Source organism: Lissotriton vulgaris, chromosome 8 (assembly GCF_964263255.1).
Source record: "Lissotriton vulgaris chromosome 8, aLisVul1.2, whole genome shotgun sequence".
NCBI classification, from domain to species: Eukaryota; Metazoa; Chordata; class Amphibia; order Caudata; family Salamandridae; genus Lissotriton; species Lissotriton vulgaris.
This window is the reverse complement of record NC_141696.1, coordinates 1,132,081,465-1,132,100,102: the sequence shown is the minus strand read 5'-3', so window position 1 is coordinate 1,132,100,102 and position 18,638 is coordinate 1,132,081,465. Positions and strand designations below refer to the sequence as shown.

Sequence of the window (18,638 nt, the reverse complement as noted above, 5' to 3'; positions counted from 1 at the left end):
CCCCAAGAACTCATTTATTATGCATGAACATCTATTCCATTAGGGGTTCATTCATGACGTTCTTATGCCCGACTTGTCCGTCAATACAGGCATCCCTAAACACCTTCAAGGTATAACTATACCTTCACTTGCTATGGCAAGACACAGTGCGGTTCGACTAGCTACTTGCACAACGCAGCTCGCCACAGCAAGTCCTGAAGGAAGTCAAGTCCCTAACTGAAGCACTGACCAGATGCTGTCATCCTCCTCGCTGAGAATCCAGCTCCAGTGTGATGGCCTCCTGCATCCTGTTAGTGCAACATGCCAGATGGCATATGCAGGCTCTGCAGTGGGACCTGAAGTTCCAGTGGGCACAGCATCATGGCAACCTGTCAGATCATGTCCAGATCCCGGAGAGCACTGCATGACAATTGCAGTGGTGGCTCACGAATCGCGATTGGGTCAATGACAGATCCCTCTCCCTTCCCCAACCGGAGCACACAGTTGTGACGGATGCGTCCCTCCTGGGATGGGGCGGCCACTTGGGAGAGGCGGAGGTCGGAGGCCTCGTCTCCGGCGGAGTCCCGGCTCCATATCAATCTTTTGGAGCTTCTTGCGTCCGACTTGCGCTGAAACCATTCCTTCCCTCTGTCTGGGGAGTGTGGTGCATGTGTTCACAGACAACACCACCGCCATGTGGTATTGCAACAAACAGGGCGGGGTGGGGTCGTGGACCCTATGTGAGGAAGGCTCTGCACCTCTGGACATGGCTGAAACATCAAGGCATTGGTGGTTCAACACCTGGCAGGTTCTCTGAACGCCAGAGCAGACAAACTGAGCCGCTGGTGCATGATGGATCACGAATGGCGTCTGAACTCGGACGTGGCACAAGGTCTCTTTCTGCATTGGGGAGAGCCTTGGTTAGATCTATTTGCCACCGAAGAGAATGCGCAATGTAGTCAGTTCTGCGCATTGGAATTTTCAAGGTGGTACTCACTCGGCAACGCTTTTCGTCACAAGTGGAGCTGTGGTCTATTGTACACCTTTCCGCCTATACCACTTCTGCCCTGAGTGCTTGATTTTTGACCTGGACCTATGTATTCCAACTTTTCTGTGCATTATTATTTACCAAATATATAGGTTTCCAAATGTATTATTACTATGGATTAATTGATTTATGGCCAGGTCCTATAACATGGATGATTGTTGATCCTTTTTGTAATACAAAAAACAGCGTCTTTTTTATGTCACCAATCTTTGCAATTCTTTTCCTCTCTTCATCACCCAACACTATCTGATTCACATCTTCCTATTTTGCACGCTCTCCTTGGGGCAACCAATATGATCCTTATGTACTGTTAGTCTTTTACATTTTTCACTAGTGGCGATAAATGAATAAATTTCCTTTGACTATATGTTTTGCTGTTGCGTTTTGTGATATTGTTGCATTTATTGATTCAGAGTAGATTCTAATACTCATGAAAGTTAAATTATGAAGTACTGACTAATTGTGATATTGGGAAGTAATAGTCTTTGGACCATTGTTTTGTAATACTGTTTGACACCCAGGTCCTAGACCTTTTGGGTTACCCAATTTGAATAATAGTTCCACAGGTATGGCTCACTTCATCCTTCTACAAAAGAAGCTTAAAGATGAAATGGGAATGCTGAGTGCTGCAAATTGCTATTGATAATGTTCATTGGAAAGAGTTAAAAGATTGGATGGTCGTAAGTATTCCACCACCCATTCGAAGTGATTTAACACAACAAAAAAAAACTCAGACCTGGCTAGCTGAAAACCATCTGAAACTAAATACCCTTAAAACCGAATTCCTCCTCATCGTTCCCCCCCACAACCAATCGACAATCATCCTTGACTGGCTGAAGTACCTCACAGCACTTAACTGCCAACCTCTTATTATCGATTCAGCTAAATCATTGGGAGTAACTCTCGCTAAAAATCTCAACATGCAGAAACACATCAGAAGCGCAACAAAAGGAGCTAAATTTCAAATGAACACCCTAGGAAGACTAAAACCTTTCCTACCCGCAAATGATTTCAGACTTTCAGTTCATGCTCTAGTACTCCCTAGAGTTGAATATGGGAGTGCTGCCCTTTGTGGGCTTCCCAGATCGATGACGGCACCCCTAAGAGCCTCAATCAACTCAGCTGCTAGACTCATCACGGGCTCCAAAAGAAACTGCCACATCTCCCCTTAGAGCCCTCACGGCTACCCTTTGAAGCCAGAGTTCAACTAAAAATCGCTTGCATGATGCCCAAGGCCATACATCACAACACTTCGAACTACCTTGCACAGAAACTAGTACTTTCTTGCGGTAACAGATCCTCCAGAATCGCCAGTCACCTTTTACTGAAACCTCCACTTTTTTCCCAGAAGAAAACATACAACCGGGCCTTCTCCGGGATTGCTCCCAGGATTTTTAAACTCACTACCCCCAGAAACCAGACTGAATTGCTCTATTATATCGTTCAAAAAAGAAGTGAAATCTATTCTCTTATCCAAATTCACATGCACTATGTGTATAAGTTGTAATACTACTGTATGGAATGCTCGGAACATAACTTTTTCTTGTAATACAGGTTTTGTTTACTTTATCTGAGTGTAAAGTGCTCGGATACTCGCAAGGGTCTTGTCTGCGCTATGTAAAACCTTCAAAATAAAAACAAATCAGGCACACGCGGGGAGGTTGCCCTGCAGTGTGTGTGTCGTCCTCCCCCTTCGATATACACTATATCTTTTTATATAATTCTGTGTGGAGTTTCTTTTGTGGTGTATTTATGGTGTTTCAGGTGTGTTTGTGTTGCGCAAACTCTTTACACAATCCCTCTGTGGAGAAGTCTGACTACTCTGTCGCAAGCTACCATGGTGTGAGCATAGGTTAACTTTGGTGTGTAACTTAATTTTGATGACTAGAGTGGTGGGTTCTGCCTGGATTAGGTGTTTACCCTAGTCAACCAGAAACCCTATTTCTAACAGTGGATGTTATCCGTGACCTTTCACAAAGTCTATCAATGATCGGTGCTTGGAAAAATTTGTTGCTCAAAACACTTCCCCTCCTACCTAAGCTTTCTAATGTTCTTTTGTTTATTTTTTTTTAGCCCACAAAGGCCTTGTGGTGGGTACAGTAAAAGGTTATTGGTTGCCCCTTTCAGCTTTTTTGTGTTTTGCTGACCTACTGTCTTTAAGTCACCTGTTATGTGTTTCTAAAAACGTTTGACTCTCATCGCACCCTTCCCCCTCTACCATAAAACAATGTTTTATTCCCTAGTGGGATATGAATTGTATGTTGACATTTCTCGTATGCATGCCCTTTTAGCCATCCTCCATACAACATCACCTTTTTGGACAAAGTGGTACTGAGGACTAGGGCCACCTTGTTAGTGAATGCTGTGACTCCCTTCTACCTTGAGAGTAATCAAGTGGGAGGAAATGGACACTTGTTACAATTCTAAACCATTGGATAGAATTACTATGGTATCCTCAAAAACTCAATGTGTGTTGGTAATGCGGTATATATCTTTCATCCGCCCCTACATTGTAGTTCTGGCAGTTATCATTGGATACCATAGAGTGTGCTGGGTGCCTGCCTCATCCAGAGGCTCCTCTGGTCTAGATTGCAGTGTCCAGAGATGAAAAATACGCCCCATTAGGATAGGGTGTGTGCAAAAGAAAAAAGAAAAAAGAAAATTAGATCTACACCAAAAAACTTTAATGTTTGGTGAGGATCTAGTGTTTAAAAATAGTTCGGTACTTGTACTAGATCGGGTTACCAGATCTAGAAGTGTAATTTTCCAAAAAGTGTCCCTTCTACCTTGACCAATCGGTTACTCCGAGTAAGAAATTGTGTTTTTATTTGGGGGTAATAATAACAATTCTTGTCCTAGTGAACTATACATTTACTAAATAAACCTGAGCTCAACCCCATTTTAGCGATGGCACAGGGTAGGCGGGCCTAACTTAGAGCAATGTGTAAAGTATTTATGCAGAGGCAAACTAGTAATAATGATAAAATGATAATAAATCTCAAACTAAGTTAGAAAAATAGAGTAAAACTATTAAACAAAATTACAAAAATGCAATAAGGTGAAGCAGAGATTTGATTTTTTTTAAGTGTTTAGTAGGAATAGTGCCAAGAAGCATAAAGTGGCAATGATCGTCATTAATTGCTGTAGACCGGAACCAAGGTGCATTTCGAAGCTGACTTTGGTGGAGCTTGCCTGGTCAGAATTTTTTTTTATTTTTTAAGTATTTTATTTTTTCCTTCTGACCAGCAACTACATAGCATGTGTCATCATATTACAGTTGTTTTTGAAATACAATTGATACTTAATAATTACGTAGTAGGTTACATACAAGCAGTTATTCTTTACACCACAAAAAATCGTCGAACAGCAATAATAATAATCCTCTTACTCTTGAATTTTTACCTTCTGACCTAATCCTTTATGTCCTTGTTCATCACAGGAGACCACTTTCAAACCCCCTAGGGTCTCAGGCAGGCACTTAAAGACAAAAGACGTTGGGCAGAAGCCAACAGTCCAGTTCCCACTTGTCAGCTAGGCAGTTGCAGGGAGAAACCTCTTGTAGCCTGTTGTGTCTCTGTAGCTTTATCAGGAGGTCAACCTTATGATCCTCGGAGTCCACTAATTTGTCTTGGGTACTAGAGAAAGCAGGTCCAGCCTTTCAGGTTTCCACTCTGGTTCCAGCCATCAGATCCAGTCCTCTTCTGTTCATCCTCAGTTCAAGGAGTGTACTTGGGCGGGTACCTGGAGGTGCCCCTTTTATGCCTGGTGTGGTCGTGAAAGACTCCTGGAAATGCCCTAACCAATGGGGTAAAAGTTCCCGAAGCCAACTCTATTCACTTTTGGCATTTTCAACATATTGAAATTGGCCACACTAAACTTGGGCTTTGAAGGCTGTGTGTTGGGAAGTGTACGATGGTAATCCTAGTATCCTCCCATGTCTAACAACAAAATCGAGTTTGAGACAGTCAGTGTATCCCCAATAAACCCAGAGAGATAAGTCTGGTAGAATATAACCGGGTTTCCCAGCAGCCAGACAGTGGGTACATAGGAATTGCTGTGGCATCCTGTTTTCCTTCCTGTCAACGTTCTCCCTAAAGTGTTAAAAGAAAATCCAGCAGACCTGTAAAGCAGGCTTTGATATTCAAGCAGGGTTTGACACTGTAGTAATAAAAAGGATGCTCACAGCCCCTGCAATATTTTGGGGAGGTCAGAGGAGTCTTGTCTGCCCTTTCAGGTCAGCCTCTTGTTTGCTCCTGGAAGGCTTTTCATGCTTTTTCACACCTATGCAAATGCTAATTACTGGCTTGCAGAGGTGGGAAGGCAAAGGCAAATTTAGCATCTAGGAACTTCGGCAGGGAATTGGTAAGTTCCTAAACGCTACTTTTCCTGAATATTTATAAAAAATCTGACTTCAATATTGATTTGGATTTTAATAATCAATAGAAATAGTTAATCTTTTTGAGCTAGTTCCATTCCAGATGCAGAGTAGTAGGTTTTTTAGTCTCTACTCTAGGTTTCTACATAGGACAGCGTTTTAACAGCAGCCAAAACATAGGGTCCAGCAAAAGGCGAAAAATACAGGGTGACCATACAGAAAATGGGAATTTTCTACTTTTTGCCAGCACTTCTTGGACCTTCACTCCTCAAAGGTAGAGGGGAAGCTTTGTTGGCTTCACCCTAAGAGGGCCCTGGGCTCTTTTATCGACTGCACAAAAGAGCATTACGTAGATGATCCGCTCATTGTTCGTTTCTCGGGGACAAAGAAAGGGAAGGCGGAGCAAAGAAGACCCTGTGAAATTGGATAGTTCTATGTATTAAGATGTGTTAAGTAGTGACCAAGAAGCAGCCCCCTTCAAACACACAGGCTCATTCCACCAGGGCAGAGGCCTCAACAACAGCTTTGGCAAAAGGGGGAGCTTTTCTAGACAGCTTCCAGGCTCCAAATGGGCGTTAGTGCATATGATCATGAAGCACTACTGCTTTGATAGTCCGGTCCATTGGGAAGGCCACGTGCCAGCTCACTTCTGCAGGAACTTTTGGTGTTAGTTCTCAACCAAATACTTTTGCCATTTAAAAGCTACTGCTAAAATGTCTATTTTGAGGTGAAGAATCTGTGGCTAGAAATATCCGTCAAAAGAACAAGTTAATTACCTATGGTAATGCTCTTTTTATTGGATAGTCTATCTAACTGCAGATTCCTCACTGCCCTCCCACCTACACTTTCTGTAGAGTGTCGTCTTTACCATCTAAAAACGTTCCCAAGTTAGGAATCTGCACTCCATGTGAGGCAATTTGTTATATCCTTTGCTTCTGAGGGAGCTGAAGGCGAAAGATACAAGAAATTGACTTGTGCTTGCAATGGTTGCTCTTATATATGCCTCTGCTCTGTCACTTGCAGGTCAGTGCGGAGTCACCAGAGATTCACACGGCACCACGTGCAGGAGCATTTCTACTGAATTCTACAGATCCATTCTGGCATCTGGGGATATTCTAAATTTGAGGAATCTGTGATTAGATAGTGAATCTACTAGAACGAGTGTTACTGAAAATAAGTAACTTTACGCATATGTGTACTAACCTCTTTATTTTTGATCCCTTATAGAGCGCATGACCACCCTGAAGCATCCTAGCCCTCAGTAATAGGCCACTTCATATCAGAACCGGAAGAGCACCTTTGAGGCTAATTATTTAAAGACCTAAGTTTTTATTGCTTTCCGAAAACGTAGCTCCTGTTCTGTTAATTGACTAGCTAATGGCAAAGAGTCCCTAAGCTTTACTACATTAAACCTAAAAGCGCAACCACCACTTCCTGCTTTTTGAAAAGCTGGGGTGAGTGTCAAGTGAAGATTTGGTGACCGAAGTGATCTATTTGAGATGTGAGGAGTAACCAGTTATTGTAGGATGGGCAGGTCATGGCCTTGCAGACCCGATGTGCAATGCACAAGGATTAGAATTCCACTCTTCGGGCAATGAGAAGCCAGTGAAGCTCTCTCAGACCGTGTCCAACTGACTGAGATGTAGGAAGTCCAAACTGTGTACCTGCGACTGCATTCTGAACAACCTTTTGGAGACCCCAGATAGGAGTTCCCATAGTCCAACCGAGACAGGACCAGGGCTTCAACCACCGCTTGTCTTGAGGTCTGGGCAAGCAAGGGTAATATTTTGCGCAGCAGTGTGATCATTCCAAAGCAACTGGCCGCTGTTTTTGTTGCGTGGGCTTCCATAGTCTGTGTGGCTTCAAGCCTCATTCCTAGGCTTTTTAAAACAGTCTTAGCGGTGGGAGGGGGAGCAAGCCCAGACCTTATTGGATGCTGGAATTATTCCTAAGGATTATTAATTCTGTTGTTGATACATTTAAGTTTAAAGCAAGACTTGTTCATCCAGCTTTCTACCTGCTTCAGACAGTGTCCAAGATTAGATGTTAGTGTCCGAGTCTGGTGCAAAGGAGAACACCAGCTGGGTGTGTCATCTGTATAGGAGACTTTAAAAGTCCCACAATATCTGCCAAAGGCTGAAGATGTATATCAAACAGCGTGGGGCTGAGTGATGACCCCTGCGGGACCCTACATGCCACTGGCAAGATTTCCGAGCAGCAATCTCTATAAAAAAACTGAAATGTTTGTTCCTTTAAAAAAGGAACCAACATTTATTCAGGAATTGTTCTCGGAAGCCTTCCCTGAACTGACACAGTGGAGTTACAGCGAGCGCATAGATTCCCCTTTCATAAGCCAAACAGTACTAGGCAACCAGATGGGAAACCTAGGGCTATATTAATTTGCTTAAATAATTTTTTGGCTTGCGAGGCTTTGTATGATTTAGCCAGGCCAGACCAAAAAAAGAATGGGTAAGGGGATAGGTTTTTTTTGTTCGTCCCGATTATTGCCAAGCTATTGTACCGCAGAGGTGGCACTTGAGACAACTGATACCTTTGTTTCAAGCTAAGAGAGCCCAGGCATATTTGCTGAATCCCTCAAAATTGAAAATTATCTATAAAGAAAAAACACCATTTTTTGTTTTTGAAATTGTTGCTAAAGATTTCTTGGGAACCATTTAGGATTACTCGTGTTATGCGCTACTAAGAATGTTGGTTGTGTGTGGCTGTGTTTTTTCTTTTCTTTATCTGAACTTCAGCCAGTGGGAGTGGGGGGGTTGGGGGAGAGCAATTTAGCCTTTCTCTCCATTACTTATGGGGACTGCTCAGTCCCTATGCCTCTTTTGGGTGGTTTGTTGGGTGCGTGAGGGTGGGTTAGGGGGTGGGAGGGGGGGCGGTGTGGGGGGTGAGGGGGGCAAGGAATTGCAGAAAAAAATTACTAAATACAAGCAAAAATCAAAACGCATTGAATAAAAGGTGTAAAAGCTCACTTTTTTGGTTAATGGTGGTAAGCGGCGTTGAAAAATGTTATGTAGTTATGCTAGGACAATTTGTTTATGAGAATGGGTAGAATACGCTTTTGCTCTTGGAATATTTGCGGGCTTAATGATAAAAAAAGAGAGGAATAATGGCTCAATTTTTTAGATCAATGCGAGTTGATCTATTATGTGTACAGGAGACGCATATTCCGTGGAATTGGCTTAAAGATTTGGGATTGGATTTAGTAGGATGTACTAGACAAGGGAGTAGCTATCCTTCAAAGACTTGGGTGGGGTAAATGTAAACGTGTAAAAGAAGATACTTACGGTCTCTGGGTTATGACAGAGCTGTGTCTGGAAGGTTCCTCCTGGACAGTATGTACAATATATGGTCCCAATCTGGATGACCCCGCTATGATGAACCATCTCAGCATCGAGTTAGCAGCTTGGCCCTCCCCCTTAATTTTGTGTGGGGATTTTAATCTTCACCTGGATGGGAAGGTGGATATATCTAGTGATTTTGTGTATCATGGGAGGAAAAATAAAGTTTTCCAAGCAACTAGAGGGCTCATTAAAAAATTTGGGCTATGTGATGTAGGCCATGTAAAAGGGACGGGCATTTCATGCAATCCATTCTTTTCTGTACCTCACCAAAAATATCTTCGCCTAGACTATTTTTTCATTACGGCAGGATTAATTAACAATGCAAAGTTTGATATTCTGCCTAAAATAATTGGTGATCATAACCCGATTATTCTAGTTAGAAGCCCAAATCTCCTCCTCCCCGAGGCCTTGGACTTTTGAGCGTGAATTGTTACTTGATTCACAATATATTGAATATATGGGGAAATGGATCGTTGATTTTTTTTAATTAATCGTGGCTCGGCCTCTATCCCTATGGTGTGGGATGCTTTTAAATCTGGGGTACGAGGAGAAACTTTAAGCTTATCAATTAACAAACAACAAAAAATGTGTGAATCATTCCATGCTGATGTGAAGAAACTCCGGGATAGTGAAACACTACTTACGTCAGCAATTGCTAGAGGACAAGATACCGACTTGATAATGAAGGAATTAACTTCTCAGAAGATGGGCCTTTATCAGAACTTTGCTACCAAGCTAGCAGCAGAAAATGCAATTCATAAAGCAGAGATGTATGAGGTGGGTGAGAATTCTGGGCAAATTCTGGCAAAGAGGTTGCGTCAGAGAGAAGTGCTGAATAGGGTCAATAGTATACAGGGTGACACAGGAATAATCTACGATAAACCGTTAGAAGTACTCTAGGTTTTCCGCCAATTTTATAGTCAACTGTATGCGGAGGAGGTGATAAATGGAGGCAAAGATAGTTTACTAGATTTTATGGCAGATATGGAAATATCTTCATTAACAGCTAACGAGAGGGACAAACTGGATAGTGCTATTATGTGGGAGGAAGTAGATGCTACCCTGACTTCATTGGCTGTTGGTAAGGCGGTAGGCCCGGATGGCATTCCTCAGGAATTTTTTAAGGTTTTTCAATCGGTACTTAATGATGAATTTTTGGCTGTCATTTTGGAGGGCCAAAAGGGGAATACACCACCGTCATGGAGTGACTCTATAATCACGATCTTTTTGAAAAAAGACAAACCACCTTTGATGCCCTCATCGTACCGACCCATATCTTTGATCAGTGCGGATAGCAAATTATATTCTAAAATGTTAGCGACAAGATTGTCGGGAATAATTGCTTCATTAGTCTCTAGGTTTCAGCATGGATTTATTCCTGAGCGAGACACTGCAGATCATGTCCGACGACTTATTGCCCTTATTATCTGAAAGAGACACGTTAGTGATAGATTCCTTACCTTAGAATATCCCCAGGCGTCAGACTGGATCCGGAAATTTTCGCGTAGCAATACCCCTGCGCGTCGGTAGGCGTCGTCTGCGGCTCCGCGTCCGTCGTCGGCGTCGTTAGCGCCGGAATGACTTCGTCGGAGTACTTAGACGCCGCCCATGCGCGCTGACGTCAGTTCTTCTTTTTTCCGCGCCAGCTAGCGCAGATCCGGAAGAAGCTCTACCCCCAGTCAATTTTTGACTGAACTTTTTGATCTTTTGATCACTCTTTTTTTGTCAAGTCTTCGACTCTATCGGTGCCAGGGATGCCCGGGTTCAAGCCAAGCTCGAAGTGCGATCGACTCATGTCGGTCACGGACCCCCATCGCCGGTGCCTGAAGTGCTTAGGCCTCGACCATGACGATCGAACCTGCTCCGACTGCTGGGCTCTGACGTCGAAGGCTAGGTGGGAGCGGTCCCGCAAGCGACTCGAGCTGAGGCAGTCGGCCCCACGCCGCTCCAGGTCCCGGTCCCGGTCCCACGGGAGGTCGAGGGACAGGTCGCGAGGTCGGAGTCATCGAAGCTCTGGGAGTGGACACCGGTCGTCTGGTTCCAAGTCCTCAGGTAAGAGGCATGAGAGGTCGGAGCGACGTCATCGATCCTCCGACCCACCCCGATGCTCGCACGATGCGGCCGGGGGCTCGGACGACACCGCCCACGCGGCTCCGCGGGAGTCGCTCGCGTCGCCGCCTGCCCCACACCTTCGGGTCCCTGGGCACGGCGCGACGCCGGAGGAGGTCGAGAGGTACCTCATGGCGATGAGGGCCCTCCCTTCTCAGTTGGTTCCCGTGGTGCCTTCGGGCCCAACGGCTCCGTCTGGAGTACCTAACGGGTCGGGCGATTCGGCCCCAACGCAGTCGGGCGCTTCGGCCCCGACGCCGCCGGCGACTTCGGTCTAGGCGCCGCAGGACCTCGCCGGATCCGGCTCCGGATCCGGGACGTCGCCGGTCGACCTTACGACCTCACCGGCGCCGTCCCCACGGGTGTCGCCCCTGGCGCCCACTGTGGTTGCCGCCCCCAATGTTTCCTGCGGTCCGACTCAGGCGCCGGAAGGGCGCCGCTGGGCGCCGATTCCGTTGGCCTTTGGGGATTTTTATCTCCACGAGGAGGCCCTGTCTACTAATCCTGGTTTGCGGGACACAGGTGATGAGGAAGATTGGGAGGGGTCTGAGGACCCTCTGGCACTAGATTGCCAGTCTCAACAGGACTGGACATATGAGCTTGGGGAGGACAGTGGTCTTGACACTTCGCCAGACACTGGATTTAGCTCACCCCCGACTGTGGCTTCGGAGGCGGGCTCTACATATAGTGTAGTGTTGACGAAGGCAGCTAAGGCCTTAAACCTTAAGCTCCCCGTCACGGCCGTGAGGACTAACCTCCTCACAGAGGTCCTCAAACCGCAGTCAAGCTCCAGTGAGCCCCTGCTGCCGTTCAATGAGGCCTTGTGTGACGTTCTTGTGGGCACTTGGTCCAAGCCCGCCACAGGTCCGCCTGTGGATAGGAACGTGGCCAGACGCTACCGCCCGGCCCCCGGCGACCCATGCTTTTTGTCCACCCACCCCACCCCGAGAGTCTGGTCATCCAGGCCTCCAACTCCCAGACCGCATCCCCGTCGGCCCCGCCCGACAGGGAATCCAAGAGATACGAACAGTTCGGGAAGAAGGTTTTCTCGTCTGTTAGCTTAGGGCTGCGGTCTGTGAATACCCCCTGTCTCTTGGGCCGCTACACCCACACTCTGTGGGACACGGTTGCGGAGGTGCTGCCACAATGCCCGGAGGAGGTCCAGGCTAAACTCGGCCAAGCCCTTGCGGAAGGCCGCGATGCAGCATGTTTTTCTATCCGGTGTGGGCTGGATACAACGGACTCACTGGGCAGGGCGATGGCAACGACAGTGGCGGTTCGACGCCACGCCTGGTTGAGGTCCGCCAACTTCTCGGCCGATGTCCAGGCCACTCTCCTGGACATGCCGTTTGATGGCCGTCGCCTCTTCGGCGACAAGGCAGACCATGCACTGGAACGTTTCAAGGACTCCAGGGCTACGGCCAAGTCCTTGGGCCTCACGGCCCCACGCCAGCAATCGGGTGCCTTTCGCTCCTTTCGTGGCCACGGAAGGGGCGCCCCCCCCACGTACTGCCAGCCACGCGCCGCAGAATGTCCAACAGCGCGGTGGCGGGCGTGGAAACCGCCGTGGCGGCGGTCGGGGACCACGGCGAGGCCAGTCCACACCTCCCTCAGCAGCACCTGCCTCCAAACCTTCCTAGTCCGTGTTTTCAGGCCCATGTGACGCCTGTGGGAGGCAGGGTTCGCCATCACCTCTCCCACTGGCACACAGTCACTTCGGACAGGTGGGTGCTGCAGATTGTCCGAAGGGGCTACTCCTCCCCCCTCCATCCATGCCACCGCAATGCCACCGCGTGTCGGGGGATCACTCGCAACTTCTGCAAGAGGAAGTCACGGCCCTCTTGGCCAAGAGGGCCATCGAGCACGTTGATGGGCCAGAAGTAGGGTGTGGATGTTATTCCCACTACTTTCTGGTGCCCAAGAAGGGCAAAGGGGACCTACGCCCTATCTTGGACCTGCGGAACGTCAACGGCTTCCTCCGGAAGGAGAAGTTCAAGATGCTGACTTTGGCTCAGGTCTTGGCTGCCCTGGACCCGGGAGACTGGATGGTAGTGTTGGACCTGCAGGACGCTTATTTCCACATCCCCGTCCTGCCGGCCCACCGGCGTTACCTGCGGTTCACGGTAGGCCAAGAGCACTTTCAGTCTACCGTGCTCCCCTTCGGCCCTTACCAGCGCCCCACGGGTGTTCACGAAGGTGATGGCGGTGGTCGCAGCTCATCTGCGCAGGCAGGGGGTATCAGTCTTTCCCTACCTCGACGACTGGTTGTTGAAGGCGGGCTCGCCCCAGGTAGTAGTCACCCACCTCCAGACTACGGCTGATCTCCTGCACTTGCTGGGGTTCTCCATCAATGTGCCGAAGTCCCACCTGTGTTCCTCTCAGAAGCTCCTCTTCATCGGAGCGGTTCTCGACTCGGCGCAGTTTCGGGTTTACCCACCCGAACAGCGGGTTCGGGATATTCAGGCTCTGATTCCCATCTTCCAGCCGTTATCCCGAGTCTCGGTCAGGTTGACGCTGCGGCTTCTGGGGCTGAAGGCCTCCTGCATCCTTCTGGTGCATCACGCCAGGTGGCGGATGCGGGCTCTGCAGTGGGACCTGAAGTTTCAGTGGGCCCAGCATCAGGGCAACCTGTCCTATCATGTCTTGATCTCGGAGGGCACTGCGAATCAACTGCAGTGGTGGCTCACGGACCGCGACTGGGTCAGTGGCAGATCCCTCTCCCTACCCCACCCGGAGCACGTGGTTGTGACGGACGCGTCCCTCCAGAGCTGGGGAGGCCATATGGGAGAGGCGGAGATCAGAGGCCTCTGGTCTCCGGCGGAGTCCCAGCTCCATATCAACATGTTGGAGCTGCGGGCGATTCGTCTAGCACTGAAGGCATTCCTCCCCTCTGTCCGGGGGAGTATAGTGCAAGTGTTCACCGACAACACCACCGCCATGTGGTGCTGCAACAAACAGGGCGGAGTGGGGTCGTGGACCCTATGCCAGGAGGCTCTGCGCCTATGGCAATGGCTGGAACATCAGGGCGTGACCCTGGTGGTTCAACACCTGGCAGGCTCTCTGAATGCCAGGGCGGACGAACTCAGCCGTCGGTGCATGATGGATCACGAATGGCGTCTGAACTCGGACGTGGTGCAAGGTCTCTTTCAGCAATGGGGAGAGCCTTGGTTAGATCTATTCGCCACAGAAGAGAACGCGCAATGTCATCAGTTCTGCGCGTTGGAATTTCCAAGGCGGCACTCGCTCGGAGACGCTTTTCGTCGTGAGTGGAGTTGCGGTCTATTGTACCCCTTTCCGCCTATACCACTTGTGCCCAGAGTGCTGAAGAAGATCAGGCGCGACCGGGCCCAGGTTATCCTTAATGGCTCCGGACTGGGCATGAAGATACTGATATCCCGAGCTACTCAGCATGTCAGTCGATCCCCCAATTCGTCTGCCTCTTCGGGAGGACCTTCTGTCGCAGCAGCAGGGGATGGTGCTGCACCCGAACCTGTCCAGTCTCCACCTACAAGCTTGGAGATTGAGCGGCGACAGTTGAAGCCATTTGACTTGCCTCCTGAAGTCTGTGATATCATTCTGGCAGTCAGGCGTCCCTCCACAAAGTCGGTATACGCCTGCAATTGGAACAGATTTGTGGCATGGTGCACAGCAAAGGCTGTGGATCCTCTCTCTGCACCCCTGTCGGAAGTGTTGCTCTTTCTTCTTTCACATGCCCAGCAGGGCTCTGCTCTGGGCACTCTTAAAGGGTACCTTTCTGCTCTTTCCGCCTTCTTAAGGCTACCTGATCAGCCCTCTTTATTCAAGTCCCCCATTGTAAATAGATTTCTGAAGGGCATCACACACATGTTCCCTCCTGTTCCCTTTGTGATGCCCCAGTGGGACTTGAATCTTGTTCTCACTTATCTGATGTGTGCTCCCTTTGAGCCGCTCCACAACTGTCCTCTCCGTCTTCTCACATTGAAGACTGCTTTCCTGGTCGCCATCACCTCTGCCAGGAGGGTCAGTGTGCTCCAGGCTCTTTCTTCTACTCCACCTTTCCTATCTGTTCATCCTGACAAAGTGATGTTGCGTACACAACCTTCCTTTCTGCCCAAGGTTGTCACGGCCTTCCACATCGGGCAGTTCATTACCTTGCCCACCTTCTTTCCGCCTCCGCATCCCTCGAAAGAGGAAGAGAGGCTCCACCTGCTGGATCCAAAACGTGCGCTCTTCTATTACCTAGATCGCACACGCCAATTCCGGGCGGATGACCAACTCTTTGTTGGTTACGTGGGCGCGAAGAAGGGAAAGGCAGTACACAAGAGGACCATTTCGCGGTGGATCATCTTGTGTATCCAGGCATGTTACTCCATGGCGAAAAAGGAGCCCCCTGCTGGATTGCGGGCTCATTCCACTCGTGCCACGGCAACGACAACTGCCCTGGGCCGAGGAGTCCCCTTACAGGACATTTGCCAGGCAGCGACGTGGGCCTCGCTGCACACATTCGCGAGACACTACTGCCTGGACAGTCAAGTCCGGAGGGATGGCTTCTTTGGCCGTACCGTCCTCCAGGACTTTCTGGTGTGATATTGGTTCGCAGACCCACCAGTGGGGTTGGTATTGCTGGGGTATCTATTCTAAGGTAAGGATTCGATCACTAACGTGTCTCTTTCAGATGCACAAGTTACTACTTGTGTAACGATATATCTGTAAGAGACATTAGTTAGTGATAGATTCCTTACCGACCCACCCATCCTCCCCGTTCTGCGAACCGATATATAGGGTTAAGGTCATCCCCTTTCAGGGCCCTAGTTTCATGGCACCAGTGTTGGTTCTATCATGGCTCTGCGTATCTGGCTCGGAAAAGCTGTGTATCAGAACTGACGTCAGCGCGCATGAGCGGCGTCTAAGTACTCCGACTACGTCATTCCGGCGCTAACGACGCCGACGACGGACGCAGAGCCGCAGACGAAGCCTACCGACGCGCAGGGGTATTGCTACGCAAAAATTTCCGGATCCACTCTGACGCCTGGGGATATTCTAAGGTAAGGAATCTATCACTAACTAATGTCTCTTACATATATATCGTTACACAAGTAGTAACTTGTGCGACTGGGTGCAAGCCACTAACTCTGATGGTAGTAACCCTGTTGGATGCCGAAACGGCATTCAACAGGGTTTCCTGGCCATATTTGTGGGACATTTTAGTACTAAAGGGATTTAGGCCCTGAAATACTATGTGCTCTGAAGGCTCTCTATTTGTCACCAACTGCTTGTATTCAGGTGGATGGCTTAAAATCTGCTACATTCTCAATCTTTCGCGGGACAAGGCAGGGGTGCCCTTGCTCCCCACTTTTATTTGCTTTATATATTGATCTTTTTTTGAATAAATTAATTGCAGAGGACAATATTAAACCTATTTTTGTAAGCCAGATGAGTTACCGTGCCCTCGCTTACGTGGACAACATTGTTGTCAATACTAGCGATATTGCTACAGCACATCCCGCCATTAACGAACAAGCATCTCAATTTAGCTCATTTTCGGGGTACAAGCTAAATATTTCAAAAACCCAAATTTTGCTTGTTGGAGATAAACCTCCCGCTAATATAACCACTGTGTCGGAGGTGAATTATCTAGGCATTAGGATTTCTTTACCGGTTTGCAATATCCCAGAAAAGAACATGAATGTGGTCTTGACAAAAGTGAACACAACACTAGAGAGATTGGATCATCTACACCTGTCGCTGTATGGCAGAGCAAATGTCTTAAAAATGTTAATATTGCCAAAATATTTGTATATGTTTCGCACAATTCCCATCACATTTCCTATGGTGTGCTTTAGGAAAAATGAAAGGATTTTGTCTTGATTTCTCTGGGGATATAAGAGGCAAAGAAGAGGGTATAAAAAGCTAGTGCAGCCGAATGAGCGAAGGGGGTGGGGTATACCGTTTTTTTTTACTATTATGTGGCAGCAGTATTACAATATATCAGTCCGCTAGTTGGGGGTGATAGAGCCCGAATTCTACCTTGCCATGCTCCGTCTATCTTCGAATTTGGTATGTGTGAATCAATCAAGGGCTGTCTGATCTCAATATTCGAACCCAGATATTTAAAAAAAACAAGATTTAAAATCCTAAATGCAGCTTATGTGGTATAGAAATCAATCAAACGTTTGATGGGGATTCCGAAAGTTAATAGGTATATGCCGTTAACGGCAGCTGAGATATTGCCATACATCTTCGAGATCAAATTGCAAGTGGGTGGAAGTATAGGGGGATCTTGTGCCTGGGGGATTTGCTACAAGATTGTCAAATAGCTTCGTTCAGTGAGCTTCAAAAGAAGAATGGCTTAGCAAAGGATGATTTTTTTAAATATCTTCAGATTCGTAGCGTTATGAAATCTGTGGCCTCTGGATCAGAACAGCAATGGAGGAAATTTCCTCTGGTTGACAGTATGGGGAACAAGACTTCAATTGGTCAATATTATTCCTGTCTAATTACAGCATTACCAGACGATCTTGACAGTCGTCAGCTTATATGGGCAACCAAGTTGGGGGTTGAAGCAGTTAATATAGCTGAGTCAGTGAGGTTAGCTAATCTGGTATTAGTGACAGGGAGGATGCGTGTGCAGCATTATATGGCTATTTTTGATTTGTATTATACTCCGAAAAAGGTAGCTAAATGGAGCACCACAGTAGGAATTAAATGTAATAGATGTGGTCAATATTCTGCTGACGATATGCATATGTTTTACTCGTGCCCTAAGTTATCTGTTTTTTTGCCTCAATTGAACAATTTTTAAATTTGATATTGGGTATACCAGTAATTATAACTGCTGAATTAGTATTGATCGTGTTAGCTTAGAAGTTTCCTCCCAAGTTAGTTCAGACACTACTGAATATTTTGTATTCATATGTATGGCTGTGATTCGTGCATGTATCACAAATGAGTGGATCAATTCGGATCCGCCCTCTTTTTTTAGCTGGCGTACTCGCTTATTAGCAATGTATAATTTAGAAATGGCCATATATAAAAATAAGGGAAGAAGAAAGAGGGCTATGGGGGTGAAGATCTGGACTCCTATAGCTGACAATTTAATTTAAAAATGTTATGGCTGCTGACTCTGATGTTTGGCTGGATGTGGAACTGGACAACATGTTATATATGTGTTTTTTGTTGCTTTGGGTACTAGTGATTGACTGTTTTGTTTTGGGTTTTTTTGCATTCCTTGCTCAAATAAAAAAAAAAAAGGATCCAACCCACTCCCGGCCTTTCCCTTTGACACCAGCCCAACCAACTTTATCTAAAGGTATAGAATGGTCAACAGTGTCAAAGGCTGCACTAAGATCAAAGACACAATAACTACCGCTGCCCCGATTCATTCTCTTTTTTTGCCTCTTCCACCAATGCCAGTAGAGCAGACTTTCTACTATGCTTGGGACGAAAGCTCATTTGTGTATGATGTAAGATTGAATTTTCTTCAAGAAACTTTGTCAAAAATCTTTTCACATACTTGCCCCTCACTTGGCTTGCACCTGGAAGCAGGGATATTGGACAGTAATTCGCCAAATAGGATGGGGGTAAAGAACAGGTTTCATTACGTCTGCTCTGAGCATTTCAGGTTTCCATGGTAAAGGCACTAAGCTTGTTTCCAGGGAAAGATTGACCAATTCTAACAGAATGGGAAAGATAATTTCCTGCTCAAAAGTGAGGATTCTCATTCGCGCCGGGTCAAGAGGGTACCCAGATTTAATTTTCCCAAAAAGGCTTGTAAACTCCTGCAAGGAGA

At 47.2% G+C, this 18,638-nt stretch overlaps 1 protein-coding gene across 1 annotated transcript in view; it reads left to right on the top strand.

Annotated features, from left to right (window-relative positions):
* Positions 1-18,638, top strand: part of RB1 (RB transcriptional corepressor 1) — a 1,321,361-nt gene that overhangs the window by 468,421 nt on the left and 834,302 nt on the right. The window lies entirely within an intron of this gene.